We start from the raw sequence: 20,000 nt of genomic DNA, 5'->3' as shown, positions 1-20,000 counted from the left end.
AAACAAGGACTTGTGAAATATTATTGTTTTAAACTAAAAAAAATCCAAAAATAAATGATGGATCACCTGTCTTACATACGTCAACAACAAGCCATTGTGACATCATATCTGGCAGTGACAATCGCTCTCACGGTAATGTTTATTTTAAACAAGCACTGGCACCGTTTATGTTTTTATTGACACAGTCGAAATGGAACACGAAAGGCCAATCAATACTCATATCGGCCACGCCACAGACCGTACAAAAAAAAAAAAAAAAAAAAAAAAAACCCGAGCGTCCGCAGTCTGTGTTCAGTCATCGACATAACCGAAAATAAAACACAACGAGACCATGCTATCGAACCCATCACCCCACCCACTCTCCAGATTGACATTATCCTTCTATCCACACCCACACCATTTCAACACACTGATCCAAGTTGAAAAATATCAAACAGAAATATCTCAACACACCAGAACATAAACAAAAACTGTATTTTATACCAACTTCGAACAGCAAGAAGAAAAAAAATCAGCTACTAATTTTAAATTGAGCCGTATTAACATCAACAGTTTGGCAAACAAATTTAATGAAATAAAAACTATTTTGACAGACAACTTAACAGACTTTCTAATTAGATCTATATCTGAAACAAAACGTGCTCTCAGATTCATCTGCAATGACTATTCCGGCACTTACTTTCCCTTGAAAACAAACGAATGCAAATTATGGCAACAGAAACATTCAAAATTCTTCACAAAACAAATTATCCGCAAAATGCCTAGAAAATTTAGTAACTTTTAAATAAAATAAGATTTTAGGCCCAAGAATACTGTTTATGTCCCAAACATCAAAACAACCTATTTCGGTAAATAGTCCTTTCGGTATGCCGCTGCAGTTTCCTGGAATAATCTGTCAGAGCACATGAGAACGGCGATATATTTGAATAGGTTTGAGAGTCTCTTATGACATAATTGGCAGCTTCTCAGACTAGTTCGGATATGTTTTCTGTTCAATTAAGTATATTTGATATTCATATTTAATGAAACAATGAGGAATGTCCATTTTTATGTTTAATATATAGTATTATCTCTGTGCAAAGTATTTTTTAAATACTCATGTCGGAGAAAAGGCTTAAAAGGCTTACTGATCTTAAATCAGATTTTATTAAGAAAATATTCATCATTATTTGTTTTTTCAAATTATTACTTCTATATTTTCCTGCCATTGTTACAAGTTGTTATGTACAAACGATGTAAGCACAATATGTATTTATAAGTACATATATAATGTATTTATTCATTCATTCATTCATAACAAGATTAAAACACGTTTATTGAGCTATAAACACTCCGTTTTAATTTAAGATTTTCACTCAACAAGATCGTTAAAATCTTAAATTAAAACTTTTGTTAATAACCCTATATCTAATCGTGCTTTAATCCTACAACAAAAATCATGACGTATAGCCGTAAACTTATTCGCTGAAAAGCGCTTAACAATTTGTACATAAAACATTGGACCATTGAACTGGAGTTAGAAAACTCCCTCTAATACGTGCTTAACACATTTTGGTCTGGGTCAATTCAAATTGAATATAAATTGACCCAGACCAAAATATGTATAGCACGTATTAAAGAATAAAGGAGGGAAATACCTTTGAACATTTATATCCTAAAGCAGTGCAGGCTTGTTGTGAGAATTATATATATATATATATATATATATATATATACATATATATTATTATTATTATTATTATTATTATTATTATTATTATTATTATTATTATTATTATTATTATTATTATTATTATTATTATTCCCGCATCGTATTTTTTAGTTATTCTTTATGAATACATCATTTATTTATTTTTAATGCAAATCATAATGTTTTCTAATGGTACATGTTTTACTTTATATAGTTTATGATTTCGTACATCGTTATATATACAAGGATTCGCTTCCTTTCAAAATGAGTGTTCCTATGTTTTGTATAGAATATTTTAACAAATAATTGTAATGATTATAATGGATTCTTCTACAGAGCACGATAAAGTAACGAAAAATTGCATAATAAAATATTATATCCAAAACAAGAAATATTTTAAAAGATTTTTTTGAACACAGACAATTATTTCGACTACCAATGCGTCGTGACATGGTGTTCCATACAGACATGCCAAAAATAAGAAAAGGACAAAGTTCCCGCCTTTGTACGAATACGTGGGATATTGAGCTTTTATATAGAGCAATATCCACTAAACGTGCTCAAAGCGTTTTACAACGGCTCCCTGGCCAACAGCAACACTTAACATGAAGGACGGGACATGACGTCTGTTAGGCGATATTATATTTTTTTCGGACAGAGACAACGCTGTTAACGGTTAGGTACTGATTTTACACCTGAGTACGGTGAGAGAATGTGAGTAAAGAGCCTTTTCCAAGGACTCAACTATGCGCCGAGCGAGGCTCGAACCCAGGACCTTCGAATCCGACAGCGAGTGTCATACTAGTAGTAGTAGTAGTAGTAGTAGTAGTAGTAGTAGTAGTAGTAGTAGTAGTAGTAGTACCAGTAGTACCAGTAGTACCAGTAGTACCAGTAGTAATAGTAGTACCAGTAGTACCAGTAGTAATAATAGTAATAATAGTAATAATAGTAATAATAGTAGTAATAATAGTAATAATAGTAATAATAGTAATAATAGTAATAATAGTAATAATAGTAGTAGTAGTAGTAATAGTAATAGTAGTAGTAGTAATAGTAATAGTAGTAATAGTAGTAGTAATAGTAATAGTAATAGTAATAGTAATAGTAAATAGTAGTAGTAGTAGTAGTAGTAGTAGTAGTAGTAGTAGTAGTAAGTAGTATAGTAGTAGTAGTAGTAGTAGTAGTAGTAGTATAGTAGTAGTAGTAGTAAGTAGTATAGTAGTAGTAGTAGTAGTAGTAGTAGTAGTAGTAGTAGTAGTAGTAGTAGTAGTAAGTAGTATAGTAGTATTAGTATATAGTATAGTAGTAGTAGTAGTAGTAGTAGTAGTAGTAGTAGTAGTAGTAGTAGTAGTAGTAGTAGTAGTAGTGTAGTAGTAGTAGTAGTAGTAGTAGTAGTAGTAGTAGTAGTAGTAGTAGTAGTAGTAGTAGTAGTAGTAGTAGTAGTAGTAGTAGTAGTAGTAGTAGTAGTAGTAGTAGTAGTAGTAGTAGTAGTAGTATAGTAGTAGTAGTAGTAGTAGTAGTAGTAGTAGTAGTAGTAGTAGTAGTAGTAGTAGTAGTAGTAGTAAGTAGTAGTAGTAGTAGTAGTAGTAGTAGTAGTAGTAGTAGTAGTAGTAGTAGTAGTAGTAGTAGTAGTAATCAGCATAGATGAAGAACAGTAAATATAACCAGATGGAGGGGCCCAAATAATTATAGATTTCAAGAACCTCCCATGCCACAGGATGGTGTTACCCATCAAAATCCACGAATGTTTTTGGTACTAATATGACCCCAAACTAATCGCCATCAGTCAAAGCTTTGAACAAAGAGAAGAAAAATGGGTCGAAACATTTTACAAGATGCAATGGTGGAACAAGTTATTGTGGTGTATGCTACACGTAAGTCTTCAGGAATTCAAGGATTAATCACGAATCCCATACAAAGTAGATTTGAACAACACAAGTATAAGCAACAACCGCCCCCCCCCCCCCCTACTCACGAAGAGAAGGTCGGGTAGGGGGGGGGGAGTAGAACTGAAAAAGAATGAGCGACGCAATCATATTTCTTTATAATCGATAGGACAATACACAACAACAAAAAAACAGACAAAATTGTCGACGGAACGTGATCACATGAATAATAAACTACAATATTTATTGGATAAGCCTGCGTGAAATCTGCTTAATCCACCAATCGTGTGGCTCGTTGAAATATGTCATATTATTATTATTACTATTATTATTTAAACAGGCTGCGCAAATAACCGCATATAATATTGTAAAAATCTGATTAGCTAGTTGTGATGCGATTTTTTACGCTTGACATATGATCCTTTCTGTATTTGCTTAATTCCATGCATGACGTGCCTTTTGGCGCGTTCGGTGTGTGTAAAGTTGACAGTGAAATGAAAATGAAGTTGATTTATTCTTCTTGTTATTATTCTTCTACAGATAAACCGACTCAAGAGTTTTACTCTAAAAACATCACTTCTCAAAGCCATTTCTCAAGGTGGACCCTGAAGAAAAAAATTCCCCTGGGGTTGAATTAAGAGAATGTTATTTTTATTTGTTTTTCTTTTTTTTATATATAAACGTAGTATGTCCTTAAATTGCTCAAACGTATTTCATCAGCCACCGGGTTGTCCCATAATATGCGGAGCACATTTGGAGCAAAATTAGCAACGATGACTCATCTCAATATAATATTAGTTGAAATTCTATATTACGATACCCCGATTGCCTAGTCGTATTTGACTTCATTTGGAATGGACCTAGGCAGTGGCGTGGGGCCATTGGATCGAATGGTGCCAGGCACCGCACCAATCTTTTAAAAAATCATTAACAGCATAATTTAATTTAAAATAAAACAGAGATTTTAACTCCACTGTCTTTCGCCAACTCGCCAACAACATACTGCCTTTTTAGTCTCCACTCTATTCAAGATTCCGAGTCACGCACTGCGCCGACTCGTGTGTTGGTGACATCACTGCGCGAAGTAGCGAGAGAGTCAACACCGTGGTGCAAAGCAATCCAAGCTCCAATTAATGCTCTATCCATTAGTATCGCGACAGCTGATTGAGCGAGAAACTAGGTCGAATTATACTATCTTCAAATAGCGGAAAACCCCTCGACTTGTGCCAGGATCTGAGAGCTCCACCGTTGGACTGGGGGGATGCGCCAAATTAGGTTCAAAGTTCAAAAACGTTTATTTTAGGCAATTGCCAATGTAGGGTAACTTCGGCCATCCAAAATATTACATTAACTGTCAAAAACACTGATCATTGTCAAGTTTATTTGTAAGCAGCAAAGAAAAACATCATAAAACTTTAAAATATGACATATCAAACCCCCCCCCCCCCCACCTCTTTTTCACGATTATTGAATAAAGTAATTCTTTGCAACGAAGCATTGTGGACGAATTTACCAACATTTTTCTTGCTTGTAGTGCCGAGTTGATGGATACGTGTGTATGAGTGTTTATTTGTGTGTGTGTGTGTGTGTGTTTGTGCGTGTGTATTTGTGTCAGTCAGAGAAAGAAAGCGAAGACTGTCAACAGTTATACTTTTGGTGTGTTTTTAGATTTTTAAGTACTTAAGTGGAGTGATTTTTTCTTTGTGATGCTTTAAGATCTGAATCTACCTTTTATTTGTGCAATCATTAATCGTATTCCACTGATTTCCATTATTTGAGATATACTTTGAAGTTTTGTTTTGTTAAACAATGAATTGCAATGAATCAAGTTGACTCTTTACTTCACCGACCGTTTGGGAGATTGACACTAGATGACAAATTAGAAATAAAAAGACTAGTTCCTCACCAACCAACTGATTTTGAATTGACACAGGTGTGGAAATCTCGAAAACGCTCTTTTTCAGTGACATGGTATGACAGGCATGAATGGCTCACAGTTAGTTTAGAAAAAAAACGTTTCTTTTGTTTTTATTGTCTACTTTTTACAGATACAACAAACACTGACAAATCATGGACATCTATAGGCTATAGTGACCTTAATCACTTCCATCGTAATTCTTAACCTCCTGAACGTTGTTTTAGCACCCTTAAAAGTGTGAAAAATTTCTTGCGAAATTCAATGAAGCACAGAGCGGTTAAATTCGTTAATGATTCTGTCAATTCACAAAGCTGAAATAGATGCCATTCCAAATTTCAATAAACACATTATAAAAAGATTTGCAGAGATGAAACATCGCCGTGCAGATTTTCTTTACAAGTACTAAAAGTAAGTAATTTCTGTCATAGGTTTTTTTTCTCTTTAGATTTACATTTATAACATATTGATTGCAGTATCTACCAAATCCAATCCTTTAAATAGTGGAAAAAGAATAATTACAAAGACCTTTTCCTACGGGACTTGTATCTCAGTGTTGTGGCTTGTTGTTTTCATGAATTATTTGTTTTTCTGAGTTTTCTCCACTCGTAGAAACCATCGACCCTCCCCCACCCTTCCATAAAAGAGAGTTTTTAATATGTCGTGCTCTCTCCTCTTAACCGTGTTCACTGTATTAGAAATTTTTTTTTCTAATCATGGCACCACCATATGCCGTCAATACGCCACGCCGCTGGACCTAGGTGATGTACATGTTATCAGGTCTGATAACTGAACTCAAGCATGGGCTTGTTTTAATATTGTTGTAATCGACAAATATTTTGTGTTGGTTTGATTGTAGTTCCATTACAACAATGATCCCATAACAATTTGGGTTATCAGGCCTGCATAATTTAACCTCGGTATGGAGCGATTGATCTCTCTCTCTCTCTCTCTCTCTCTCTCTCTCTCTCTCTCTATATATATATATATATATATATATATATATATATATATATATAATATATATATATATATATATATATATATATATATATATATTCACTCACGTATTTTTAGCCGAAACAATCGTTTCCATGTCCTCCATTTCATCAGTCGGCTAAACCTACGTGAGTGAATTTATTTATATTTATATGCTCTAACTTAAATTATCGGGCACTCTCGTACCGACTGTGGCGTAGTTGCACACACATATGTAATGGCTTCTTATCGTATAGTGGCTTTTTGATAGATGGTAATGCTATTCCTTCGCATTGTGATGTAGATGTTAATAATGACGAAAGAGTTCAAGGGCCGATAATGATAATTGAATGTACAACATCAAGACATTCAAATAAAAGTCCATATTCCAAGGTTCATTTCTTACAGTTTATTTGTGGTGATAAATTCGAAATCCAAATCAAATAGCATGGTTATAATTCAATTAGTTTCATAAATTCCAAATCCGTAAAATCAGTCCAATTGCCTAAGTAACCATTTTCAATATACATGGAATATTTCTAAGTCCGTAAAATAAAGATTCTTAGTAGGATTTTAGAACTTGCAGCAACCAAGAAAAGTGCAGCTCATAGTGAAGTAGAATAATAGAATCCCGTTTTGATCAGAAACACCCTATTTTATCCCCTATTGTAACTGCACCCACAATTCCTTCAAACCAAACCTCCTACTAGTTTTGACAGTTCCACGACGGTCTAAATTCCACCCCCTAAAAGTAAGATCAAATCACATTCAACCTGAAACATCTTAGACCCTTAATATTGATGCTAAACCCCGGCTTTCATGATATAACGTTATTTTGATATATGTCATTTTCACATGTATCAACATCCCTAAACCAATTAAGAAAGATTGATTAACTAGTACTCAACATGATAACCTGTCCACTAACTTGGACGTAAAAACTGTCCCAAACGTATCTTTCACATATCAAGTTTTACTGATATGCCAGCATCCTGCACTCACTAAACCATTTTCTGATATATAATTGACAATTTTGCACCAAAAGTCTTGGATAACCTTTTGCATAAGCTTACTCTCTTACACCGACAAGTACCCACCAACACACACACACACACACACACACACACACACACACACATATATATATATATATAGTGCTTAGGCCACTGGGACCCCCCCCCCCTTTGGGAGTTTATGCCACTATGTTTTTCAAATAATATAACTTATTGGCCATACAAATTCCACTGTTACCGTAAAAATAAGTGTCATTTAAGAGAGTTATGGCACTTTGAAAAAAGTGAGTTGTGTCCCCTTGCAAAAAAGAGACAACATTTATTTCAAAGGCTCTGGAGACTACAATATTAATTCAAATATATGCAAATTGGGTATCAAACTGAAGGAAATTGAATATACTATCAAACTATGTGCACAAGCTTTCAATTTGTAAATATTATATAGATTCACAGAAAGTTGAAACAATTTGTCAGTAATCTCATGAAGTGTCATATCTAAACTTATGGGCTATTTCAGTGTTTTACACAAAAATTATTTTAAATATGGCCAAAAACAGCATGTTCATTAAAAATGTAGCACTGAAGAAAGCTATGGCCCAAGCCTCAACAACAACCTTCATATTTCTACGTCACAGGAAAAACAAAAAGTGTACTCAACCCTTAAATTTTTCTCCACTTTGTGGGATGCCAAATTCATCATAATTTTCATTCTTTTTAAACATGGTATTGATGTCCAGTTGTCACATTTAAAAGTAAGTTGAAGGTGTGGTAAAAACAATAGATATATCATGAAAAAAGACTAATTTGTTCACAACCAAAGTGAAGCATCATTACCGAAGACTTTTGAACGAAATCGCATTGTTATATTATGAAGAATAATTGATACTCAAAAGGGATTCTTGATTCAAGATGCAGTAAGTACATAAAAACAATATCCTTATGTGTTTTGCAAACATGCTTTACTCCTTAACAGTTTGCACTGCTCACCAATTTATTACATATCCTCATCATCAGTAGCAAAATCCTCTTCGTCCTCTGAAGTGTCGTCAAGGAAATCACTGTCAAAGCTATCACTACCATCCTCGGCATATGTATCTTCGTCAGTACTGGTGCAGCTTTCTTCATACACAATTTCCTGCAACTCATCTGGAATGAAAGCATCTTTGAACCACTGTACTTCCAATTCATTTGCAGAATTTCTCTGCCAACCGTTATCCTCTGGTTTTGGAATGCTAGGATTCTGGCACACTGCATTCCTCCAAATGAGAGTTTGAAAATTGGCTCTTGATATGTGCAGTGACAATACTTGACTACAAGGAGGCATCTGACACAGATCAATTCCACCACTGCATGAGATGGTACCTTTCTTTCCTTTGAAACGCTGGCGAACTATGTCATACCTCACTTTGTTGACACTTGTGCATGAGGTTTTGCCATACAGCTTGCACACAAATGACTCTAACATGAGACAGTCATTACTCGAAACAGCTGCTGATGTTCCAAATCTGGAGAACAGAATTCTAAGATCTTCCTCCTTTTGAAGAAATTTTAGAGCTTTCAGCTTTCCTTGCCCAGCAAAGCAACTTGTTGTGTCACAGCCTGTGAATGCATGGACACCAAGTAATGCATCACACATCTGTTTAGACAAAGTCTTTGCTATCTGAGAGACATTGATTTGTCGCCTGTTGTTGCCACAGCCAGTATCAAAAATCAGGGTCTTTCCAATAGTCTCTGAGAATGAAAGGAGAAGTAAGAAGACATCAGTGTCTGGTGATCTGACAACAATTGTTTCACAGTTTGGTTGGCGGGAAGCATATTGACAATGCAGTAAAATTCGTGTGTCTGCCTCTTCCTGTGATGAGTAGAGATCTAGACAAGGTACAGCTGTGGTAAATTCATCCGTGTCACTTTAAAGGTGCATCTCTCTTCACAGACAAAGAAGATTTCCCTGTTTCTCAGTTTCTTTGCATATTTGTTACTTTCCCATTCCTTGAGGAGAAACCTGATAAGGGATCTTTTGTTATCAACTCAGCTGAGAAATGATTTCCAACGTCTGGGCACTGTTGTTGCAGATCCTCTTAACAAGTATGCATTATCTTCAGAAGATCATCTCCTCAATCTCTCACAACCTTTGATTGAATCTTCTATGTAAGTATCAGTCACAAAGTGTACACAAGCTGCTTGTGGTAAGGAGGAAAATGTAAGTTTGGCTACTTCACCAAATGTATTTGGGATTGCTGACAGAGTTTGTAACAGTGCATTGCCATCAACAATGTAAACGGTGTTTGTTTGTTTTTTTTTGCATAATCCTCGAACATTAATGAATTGTCAGGCGTGAGCTTGTGCAACAGAGTTGCTTTGTTGGTCTTCAGAGGTAAACCATCTGATGAAGCCAGCGACCATGGAGTAGGTGTTAGAGGATATTGAAGAACTTTTTGAAGATCAACACTGTGCTCTTGGGACAAAACAAGAAGCTGGTCAAATAAATTTCTTTGTGCCTTGATTGTGACCACGTTCATGTCTTTTTTCACTGTTACCACTTTCCTCAATGATGCAAATGTCTTGGTCTTGTTCCTTTCTAATGGCTTGTGAAATTCTACAGTCTTTTCCTTCAGTCTGTTTTCAACAAAACTTTCAAACAATCTTTTTCCTGTTTTTTCCACGGCTAGCAGGTCATCAGCAACATCCTCTTGCACTTCATTCCTGAAGCTAGACTGACCAGACCATCTTCAACTTCAAAGGGATTGATAAATGCTGAAAATGCCTGGAGGATCTTATGCACTCGCTTTTCACTTTGTCTTTTTTCTGCAAGGCTCAATTCTTTGTGGGTGTCTATATCTATACAGTTGTTGTTGCTGATCATTCTTTGGGTTGCTGATACATATTCTGCTCGATTGTGTCTTGTTACACTCCAACGGTAATAGCTTGGAAGACTCTTGCTGAACCCAACAATACCTCCTTTTGTCTTTGTATGTTTGTTTATTGTTTGTCCAATAGTCATATCAACTGCTATTCTTCCAGCAGGCGTCCTTGATCTGGAGACACTAAATCCATTATCTTGTAACATTTCTTCTGCCCCTGGGTGGGAATGAATCAGGTTGGCTAGTGACACAAAATATACACTGAAATACTTGGCATAATTGTGGTGATTCATGGTAAAAAGCAGTGGGCACGGTTCTTTTAAACAAGATATATGAAGAAGAAAGTTGTTTGCCTTTGTAGCTCGCAGAAACTGGAGGAGAAGCCAAACTCTGTCCATGTATTGGATCCAGTATTGTGCAGTTTTTCCGTACTTTCCTGAGCGGACACTCTCTTTGAAGGCTTCATACTGGGAAAATAACTCAGCATACACAGTTGACTGGAGAATTGTATTAGCTGTATGGCTTGAAATTCCTTCGGTGAATTCCTTTATGTAAGACATGAGGTCTTTACTGAGTTTTGAATCCGTGTCCTGCTCAAATTTTGCAAGCAGAAGCCTCTCTAGAGCCCCCAAAACAGACACATGCACTCGTATAGCCCTGTTGTAGTTCTTTCCACTCATAACCCTATCCATAGAACCATGTGCACATAGCCCTGCTTCAGTCACAATTTCTTCAAAACCAGATCCACTTTGGAGCTTTCCCAGGGGACCTTGATATGAAATTATGGTGTGAAAGACACCCAGGTGAATAATGACTGTTTTGTAAAGCTGTGGGTTTTGCCAGACAATATCGTAAGCTTTCTTTGCTACAGCAAGGTCAAATGTTACAAATGTATATGTGTTATATGCCCATTAATCATGCCTGAATTGTGCTAGTACAAAATTCCTCTTGTTTATTTATCACTGAAAGGAAGCAAATACACTGTAATATATATTTTTTTCATATTATAGAGAAAATGGCTATCAAAGATTTAAAAACCCTATAAAGCTTTGTAAAATATTTTATGATATGAGGCAAAAAATGAGAAATGACAATAAAATTCCACTATTTATTGCATTTGAAGCAATTTTAGGGTGATAAACAATCATTTTATGCACAAAAATGAGTTCACGAAAAATTGCACCCGATGACCTTTCAAGGGCCATAACTCCTGTAAATGATACTTGAAAAAACTGTAACACTCGGATTAATTTGTGTTATATGTCTCTGAAGCATGCCTGAATTGTGCTAGTGCAAAATCCCTCTTGTTTATTCATCCTGAAGGGAAACAAGTACACTGTAATAGATTTTTTTTTCAAATTATAGAGAAAATGGCTATCAAAGATTTTAAAACGCTATATGGCTTTGTAAAATATTTTATGATATGAGGCAAAAAATGAGAAATTACAATAAAATTCCATTATTGATTGTATGTGAAACAATTTTAAGGTGATAAACAACCATTTTATGCACAAAAACGATTTCACAAAAATTGCACCTAATGACCTTTCAAAGGCCGTAACTCTCGTAAATGACACTTGAAAAAACGGTAACACCCGGATTAATACTCAAGATATATTGCTGTTTCAGAAAAACCATGTGGCGAAAACTCCCCCAGGGGGGGGGGGGGGGAGGGTTTCGCCCACTGGCCCATGCACTAATATATATATATATATATATATATATATATATATATATATATATATATATATATATATATATATAATGCCCACTTAATCCTTTGTACAATATTGTTACTCTAGCCGTCACTTCTATCTATTTCGTGATAGTAGGGTTACAAACATAATCACTTGAGGAATGCACTTATTTTATCACAATAACTTAAAAAATAAAGTCAATAGATAATGAAAGCTTTTTTAAAAAAACATTGGAATCCATATGCAAAGAGCCAAAGTCTCCCTCCGAGGGAAGGTTATCCCATTTATTTTGACAGTAGCTAAAATTCTTGCGAAAGTAACCTTAAACAATTCGACATATTCGTACAATAAATCGTGTGGTATAACAAAAAAAAAAACAACAAACAAAAAAAACAAAAAAACAAACAAACAAACAAACAAACAAACAAAGAAACAAAAACAAAAAAAAAGTTCTTGTAAGTTTAACTCCAAATAGTTACTTTCATAAAAATTACGTAGTTTGTAGTATCCTTAAAGAAGGACTAATCTGCCGTACTATGAAAAAGACACCCTACTTTTTTTTAAATGGCCAAAAAAAAAAAAAAAAAAAAAAAAAAAAAAAAAACACGAGAGCATTCTGGCCAAAAATGTTACGCGTGTTTTTCAGAGTACGGCAGTGCCTGTGGTGGAAAGACGCCAACTTTTTAATCCTCTGGTGAATCTGTAACAAATTACGTCAATCTGGTATCATAAGGTCGGAATAAACTAGACTCCATCTTGATGACGGAAATTGAATTGGAAGTCGACCAGATCAGAATTTGGAAATTAAAGTTTTGTGTGTGTTTTTTTCACAGTTTAGAGTACAGAACCCCTTCTTCTGAAAAATGAAGACACCTAGTGTTAACTCACTCAACCCTAACACCGATTTTAGCTGTAGTTTACCCGGGTCACTTTTGCCCCATGCCTTTTTATTACATTTTCTAAGACAAATTATAGGCGTAGTATCAAAGCTAATGTTTTTAGTTTTTAATGTTAATGGTAGTTGAATAAAACTATGGACATGTTCATTTTTAATATACTTTTTTTCCAATTTTGAAAAGAAGCAACAATCTTTAGGATTGAGTGAGTTAATCAACGTTTATGAGTTGAGCTGAGTAATGTAACTGTTGCGGCTCGAAGCTCAAAGAATTCAATACCAATGTGAAATTGAACGTAAGATTCTATTTAATATACGAAAACAGATAAAATGGACGTTTCGGGTTTCCCCTTTATCAACAAAACAGGATGAATGAAACACTATAGACGAATGAGATAATGTGGTAGTGGCGTTGTTAACACATTGTTATTTTTGTTGTTGAGCTGAACCAGCTCACTGCTGAATTCTGGAAAGGCACGTATTTAAAAATTTGGCCAGAAAACTCGTCCTTTTAATATCGATCGATTTATGCGACCCTCGTCTTGGCAAAAACTCTCAAATTTGAGACCTCGCGAGGTTTCAGCTTTGAGAGTAATTGACAAGATGAGGGTCATTTACATCTATCGGTATTTGAAGGACGAGTTTTCTGGCCAAATTCTTAATACGTGTCTTTCCATAGAACGGCAGTTAACGGTATAATATTTAAATTCAACCTTCGATTGCAATTGGTCCTGTCTTGCTTGATGTATAAAAAAATATGCCCTTCCGAAACGCCATCATAAGATATCGTTGCCTATGCATTCCACGAAGGAATATAGATAATTCATCAAACAAGATGTCTGATGTCAACAGGAACCACCCATGTTGTCCAAGTGAGCAGATTGGGGGTTAATAATCTTGCCCAAGGAAAAAAAACACGAAAGTGTCCGAAGCAGGGCTCGAACTCGGAGCTTTCCGGGTCACAATGCAATGCCTTAACCACTTGGCCACTTCGCCCCCCTTTGATGTATAGGATGGTGTCAATACAAAAAGATCTAAATGATAAGGCCTGACCAGTTCAGCATGGTATAGAACGTGTATATTGCTATGGTGAGTATGAGATGGTTGTGCATTCCGCACTCACGACAGACTACTGGGTTCAAACCAGTGGTCTCTTAGAGATAAACTTTTGGCAAAGAGTTTTTGCAAACTTTCTATTATCGACGGAAGTAAAATTTCTAAGGTGCCTCTAAAGTCAGATTGACTTTGCCAATAAAACCGCCTTGGTAACCAGGAAAAAAAATGAATATTGTAAAGCGCTGGGAGCATGGTAATAAAAACCGGATAAGCTCTGTATAAAAGCGATATATATTTCATTTATGTTATGCCCATCTGTTTCCAATTAATTCATTTGAGTACTAATAAGTTAAATTTACTTTTATAAAACTATATATTGCCAGGGATTTATAGTTTGCTTCCGTATTTGCCCACAACTACCATTTTATAACAAATGACAAAGCAGTTTGTACCCCTATGTGGTCAAGTGGTATGACTCGCTTTCGGATCGGAAGGTCCTGAATTCGAGCCTCCCTCGGCGTATAGTTGAATCCTTGGAAAAGTCTCTTTAATCACATTCTCTCACGGTACTCAGGTGTAAAATGGGAACCTAGCCGTCAACAGCGTTGTCTCTGCCGAAATAAAATTGTAGTATCGCCTAACAGGCGCCATGTCTTGTTCTACATGGAACACTGTGTAACGGCTCAAATTTAAGTCACTACAGTTTGATGTCATTTTAACCTTCCAGAAAGATGATCACCGATCACTAAATTTTCTATCAAGCAATATTTAACATTTAGGACGTGACATGACGCCTTTTATGCGACATTACAATGTTTTCCCTAACAGAGACAGAGACAACTCTGTTAACGGCCAATTACTCATTTTACATCTGAGTAATGTGAGAGAATGTGAGTAAAGAGCCTTCTTCAAGGACTCAACTATACGCCGAGCGAGGCTCGAACGCAGGACCTTCCGATCCAAAAGCGAATTTAATACCACTAGACCACATAGCCGCACAAATGATGTAATTTTTAAAAAAAGCAGATTTTAGAAATTGTTTGTTCGAAAACTCGTTCTTAAAATACCAATCTATTTAAATAACCCTCACTGTCCTAAACTCTCAGGCTTTGGACTTCATTGAGGAGTTATTATTATTATTATTATTATTATTATTATTATTATTATTATTATTATTATTATTATTATTATTATTATATTATCATTATCATTATCATTATTATTATTATTATTATTATTATTATTATTATTATTATTATTATTATTATTATTATTATTATTATTATTATGTAAAAGTTCCTCGTTTTCTAAAAATCATTATCTTGCGATTCGAAAAAGCTGTCCCCAATTTTAAGTAACATATTCTGTGGTCTTGTCTTTTTATTGTTGTATCCTTTCAAAGAATGTTGCCAAGAATGGATCGAATTATTTTCAAAGGTCGGGTCAACAATTGTCGATTTGTTTTAATTTCGATTTTAAGTGCTATGGCAGCTGTGGCAGGCATTACAACAAAAAAAGAATACCATATTATATTATCGTAAGTCGAGGTGAAAAGGAACAACAAACAGTGCCGCCTCTTGCAAGGGGCAGAAGTTCGATGAAATCCTGGCGACTCTTGTACTTAGCCCCTCTGACATAGGAAAAGAACACAGTTAGGAGACTTAGAAAAATACGGGACGGGGAGTTCATCTCCTCTGAATTAGAAAAAGAAGAAAAGTTTCCAGGATTCTGTATCAGTAAGGGGAAACAAACCAAGTCAGCCACTTTTACATTCATTTTTCCACTCTGTTAAATCTGTCTTCAAAGCATCCGTCGTATTCTCTGTTTGTGTTTATCGTTGATCTGTTCTGTCTTCGATTTTCAAGGAATGCCTTTCTATGTGCTCCATGTGCTCATTTCCCTTCTACAAATCCTGATGTTGCCAGTTTTTCAAGCACGTCCCCTCTCTATATGTCCGAAAAATCATATTTACCGCCTCCTGATCGTATCAAACAGCTCTCCTTCTTTTCCTAAGCGATTTAAAACGCCTTCATTGCATAACAGTCCAGAATATTTTCAACTGTCTGCTGTAAACACACATTTATTTATTTTTTTTTTGTGTGTGTGTGTGGGGGGGGGGGGATCAACAACTCTGGGAATATAGTACACATTTCGAAACCGTACAGCAGCGTTGGAAAGACATACGTTTGTGTCACTCACCATTTTGTAGATATTTGTATTTTTGAATTCGTAATGACATGTTTTAAATAATCTTATATTAACTGATAAAATCCCACAGACCATTAAATAAACGTTGAATTTTCATATGGATTATTCATAATCAATGTGGTTTTGAGTTGACGAATAAACTACTGATTTTTATACTTTCTTATGTTTGTCATGCAAGGATGAATTGATCTAAACATATCATTTCAAACTGAAATAAGGCTTAAATATTTCCCGACGTGGAATCTCATCGATGTCACCACGGTTACCATTACGCAACTACTTAAAAACTGCAATCAACAGGAGGGAAAAATCGTGGATCGTGGTAATTTAATATTTATGGTTGACTGAACAAGAGATAAATATTAGGCACATACATTTTAATGATATGTTGATTACCTTTATAAAGTATAAACGGATTAAAACCCACAAACTGGATTGACGACATGCACTGTGCTGAAGTCAAGATGTTATCATAACAAATATTTTTATTAAATAAACAATGTTGAAAGTAGAGATGTATATCTTAGAGGCCATAAACAAATATAGCTAATAACTTCCTGTATTTTTATGAGATTTCATTTATCCATAGGCATGACAAAAACCACGGATTTATGTATTTCCCCACTCCCGATGACAGCTTATTTCAGTCCAACGCCCAGTTTTTACGATGATATACATCTGGAACTTTGTGAAGAACAGAAAATCCAAATTAGAAAATGTCAGACCTGTCAAAACAATTTAACGATTGGGCAAGATTGGCCCTCTATAAAGATTGAATCAGAAAACATAATATTATTTAATTCCAATGCCAAGTTTTTACAATGATATGCATCTGAAACTTTGTCAAAAACTGAAAATTCAAATTTGACAATTTCAGACCTGTCTAACCATTTTAACGATTGTGCAAGATTGTGCATACGAACTTGTGGGAGACTACAGATCAAGAATTATAACGCCAAGGTGAAGTAAAGACTAGAGCTATGAAAACAACAACTCGGTATTTATCGTATATATAATATATTATGGGAATGCTTGTGCCTTATCCGGTCGATGATGATGAAGAAGAAGAAGAAGAAGAAGAAGAAGAAGAAGAAGAAGAAGAAGAAGAAGAAGAAGAAGAAGAAGAAGAAGAAGAAGAAGAAGAAGAAGAAGAAGAAGAAGAAGAAGAAGAAGAAGAAGAAGAAGAAGAAGAAGAAGAAGAGAAGAAGAAGAAGAAGAAGAAGAAGAAGAAGAAGAAGAAGAAGAAGAAGAAAGAAGAAGAAGAAAAAGAAGAAGAAGAAAAGAAGAAAGAAGAAGAAGAAGAAGAAGAAGAAGAAGAAGAAGAAGAAGAAGAAGAAGAAGAAGAAGAAGAAGAAGAAGAAGAAGAAGAAGAAGAAGAAGAGAAGAAGAAGAAGAAGAAGAAGACGAAGAAGAAGAAGAAGAAGAAGAAGAAGAAGAAGAAGAAGAAGAAGAAGAAGAAGAAGAAGAAGAAGAAGAAGAAGAAGAAGAAGAAGAAGATATAGTTTTAACAACTACATTCTCTCTGTCCAATAAAAGCATTTAATTTATCATATTGATGCTATGCGCTTAGGTAAAATACTCAAACATCCGTCACTCGGATATAACGTTGCATCACACAAAACTATGTGTACCCTTAAACGTTTATAGTCCGATTGATACAATTTAGTGAGAACTACTCATAAAAATGGCTGGCAAAAAAAACAATAACAAAGAGCTGGATGGCGTTAATTTCGATCCTTCTATACAGGGGGGGGGGGCGGGCGTTAAATCATAGTTATGGGCCTTAGCTGTCAGCTGTGTCAATATCTCACTATCCCAACAGCAACAAAATGGCTATTCCCATTAAAAAAAAAAGAAAAAAAGAATAATTAAAAAGCAGCATAAGTAGCATTGAGACATTGAGTATGCTCCGGTATATGGGGTGATTTTTTAATTCAGAAAAGTGAGTGGAGCAGGCACTTATTTCGGTAACAACAAGAGATGAAGTGAGTAGAAAAGTGCCAAAAGACATTAGAGAATAAAAATTTTTCGCGGCGGTAGTGGGGTTTGAACCTGCAACCTTATTGGTACGACAACTCCGCCAGGCAGGTGAGAGCGTGGCTCTACCGTGTGACCTATCCACGAATACAAAAATATTCGTATCAAACTCAGGTCATTTGTAGAGCTCTCTCTCTCTCTCACCCACTTCTGGAGACCGCGAGTTCGCTCGCCACACAACCATCGCGAAGTTACTTGACCAGCAGTTAAGCTTAATAGCCAATATTCTCAACACAAACATATAACATAGAAACGATTGAGACATTGAGACATTGAGTATGCTCCGGTATATGGGGTGAATTTTTAATTCAGAAAAGTGAGTGGAGCAGGCACTTATGTTGGTAACAACAAGAGATGAAGTGAGTAGAAAAGTGCCAGAAGACAATAGAGAATAAAAAAAATTCGCGGCGGTGGTGGGGTTTGAACCTGCAACCTCAATGTCTCAATCGTTTCTATGTTATGTGTTTGTGTTGAGAATATTGGCTATTAAGCTTAACTGCTGGTCAAGTAACTTCGCGATGGTTGTGTGGCGAGCGAACCCGCGGTCTCCAGAAGTGGGTGAGAGAGAGCTCTAGAAATGACCTGAGTTTGATACGAATATTTTTGTATTCGTGGATAGCTCACACGATAGAGCCACGCTCTCACCTGCCAGACGGAGTTGTCGAACCAATAAGGTCGCAGGTTCAAACCCCACCACCGCCGCGAAAAATTGTTATTCTCTATTGTCTTCTCACCATCACATTAGTAGTGTTTCACTCATCCAAAAGCGTCCACAGTATCTGTCTTCCTCTAATAAATAGAAGCTTACATTTCAATAATATCGTTATTTTTCCTTCGAGCTTCAAGCAGCAACATTTTCACGAATACTTCGTACAACTACAATTATTTTGGCTCAAATTGCATATCCAGATAAATATCTTTAATTCAATAAAAACCATCTAGTTGAAAAGGAAAATTTGGTGTTAGTGTTGGCGCCGTGTTCATGTATGCAAGTCTGACATCCGGACCCACTTATGGGCCTAGTTTAACATTGTTGTAATGGACACTGTTTGCGTCATTATTTTTCTTTGAGATTTCCATTACAACAATGAGCCCATAAGGAATTGGGTTATCAGACCTGCAAATAAGTGCACGTTGGGTGCTAGTGATGAGTTTCACAACGTTTACGTTTGAATCAATCCTACCATAAACAAATGGCTAAGATAATATTTTCCTTTTTTTTTAACCAAGTCAGCTAGGGCTTGTCTCAGTAGGGATTCGGTCATACTAAAGCCAGAGAGAGAGAGAGAGAGAGAGAGAGAGAGAGAGAGAGAGAGAGAGAGAGAGAGAGAGAGAGAGAGAGAGAAAGAGAAGGAGAGATAGGGAGGAGGAGGGAGAGAAAAATAGAGAGTGAGTGATTGAGAGGAAGAGAGAGACTGAGAGAGAAAGAGAGAGAGAAAGAGAGAGAGAGAGAGAGAGAGAGAGAGGAGAGAGAGAAAAGGAGAGAGAGTGAGAGAAGGAGAGAGAGAGAGAGAGAGAGAGAGAGAGAGAGAGAGAGAGAGAGAATGTTAAATCATATTTTAGAAAAGAATAAAACCCCAGATTTCTTCAGTGAAAATGTGCGATATTTCAGAGGGTGAATGTGAGAGTTTGATGTAGCCTATGTGTTTTAGTTTTAGTCAACGTGTACAGTTAATCCGATATACGATGTAACCTATCCTTTCACACCAACTCTACAAATAGTTGGTAGGTATATGTAATTAAAATGTAATCCTACACGAAATT

At 35.7% G+C, this 20,000-nt stretch overlaps 1 protein-coding gene across 1 annotated transcript in view; it reads right to left on the bottom strand.

Annotated features, from left to right (window-relative positions):
- Positions 1-20,000, bottom strand: part of LOC144966206 (adenylyltransferase and sulfurtransferase MOCS3-like) — a 56,258-nt gene that overhangs the window by 3,987 nt on the left and 32,271 nt on the right. The gene's annotated exons all lie outside the window — the stretch shown is intronic.

Source organism: Berghia stephanieae, chromosome 1 (genome assembly GCF_034508935.2).
Source record: "Berghia stephanieae isolate SIO BIC M18660-M18661 chromosome 1, UCSD_Bste_1.3, whole genome shotgun sequence".
NCBI lineage: Eukaryota > Metazoa > Mollusca > Gastropoda > Nudibranchia > Aeolidiidae > Berghia > Berghia stephanieae.
This window is presented reverse-complemented; position numbering and strand designations above follow the sequence as displayed.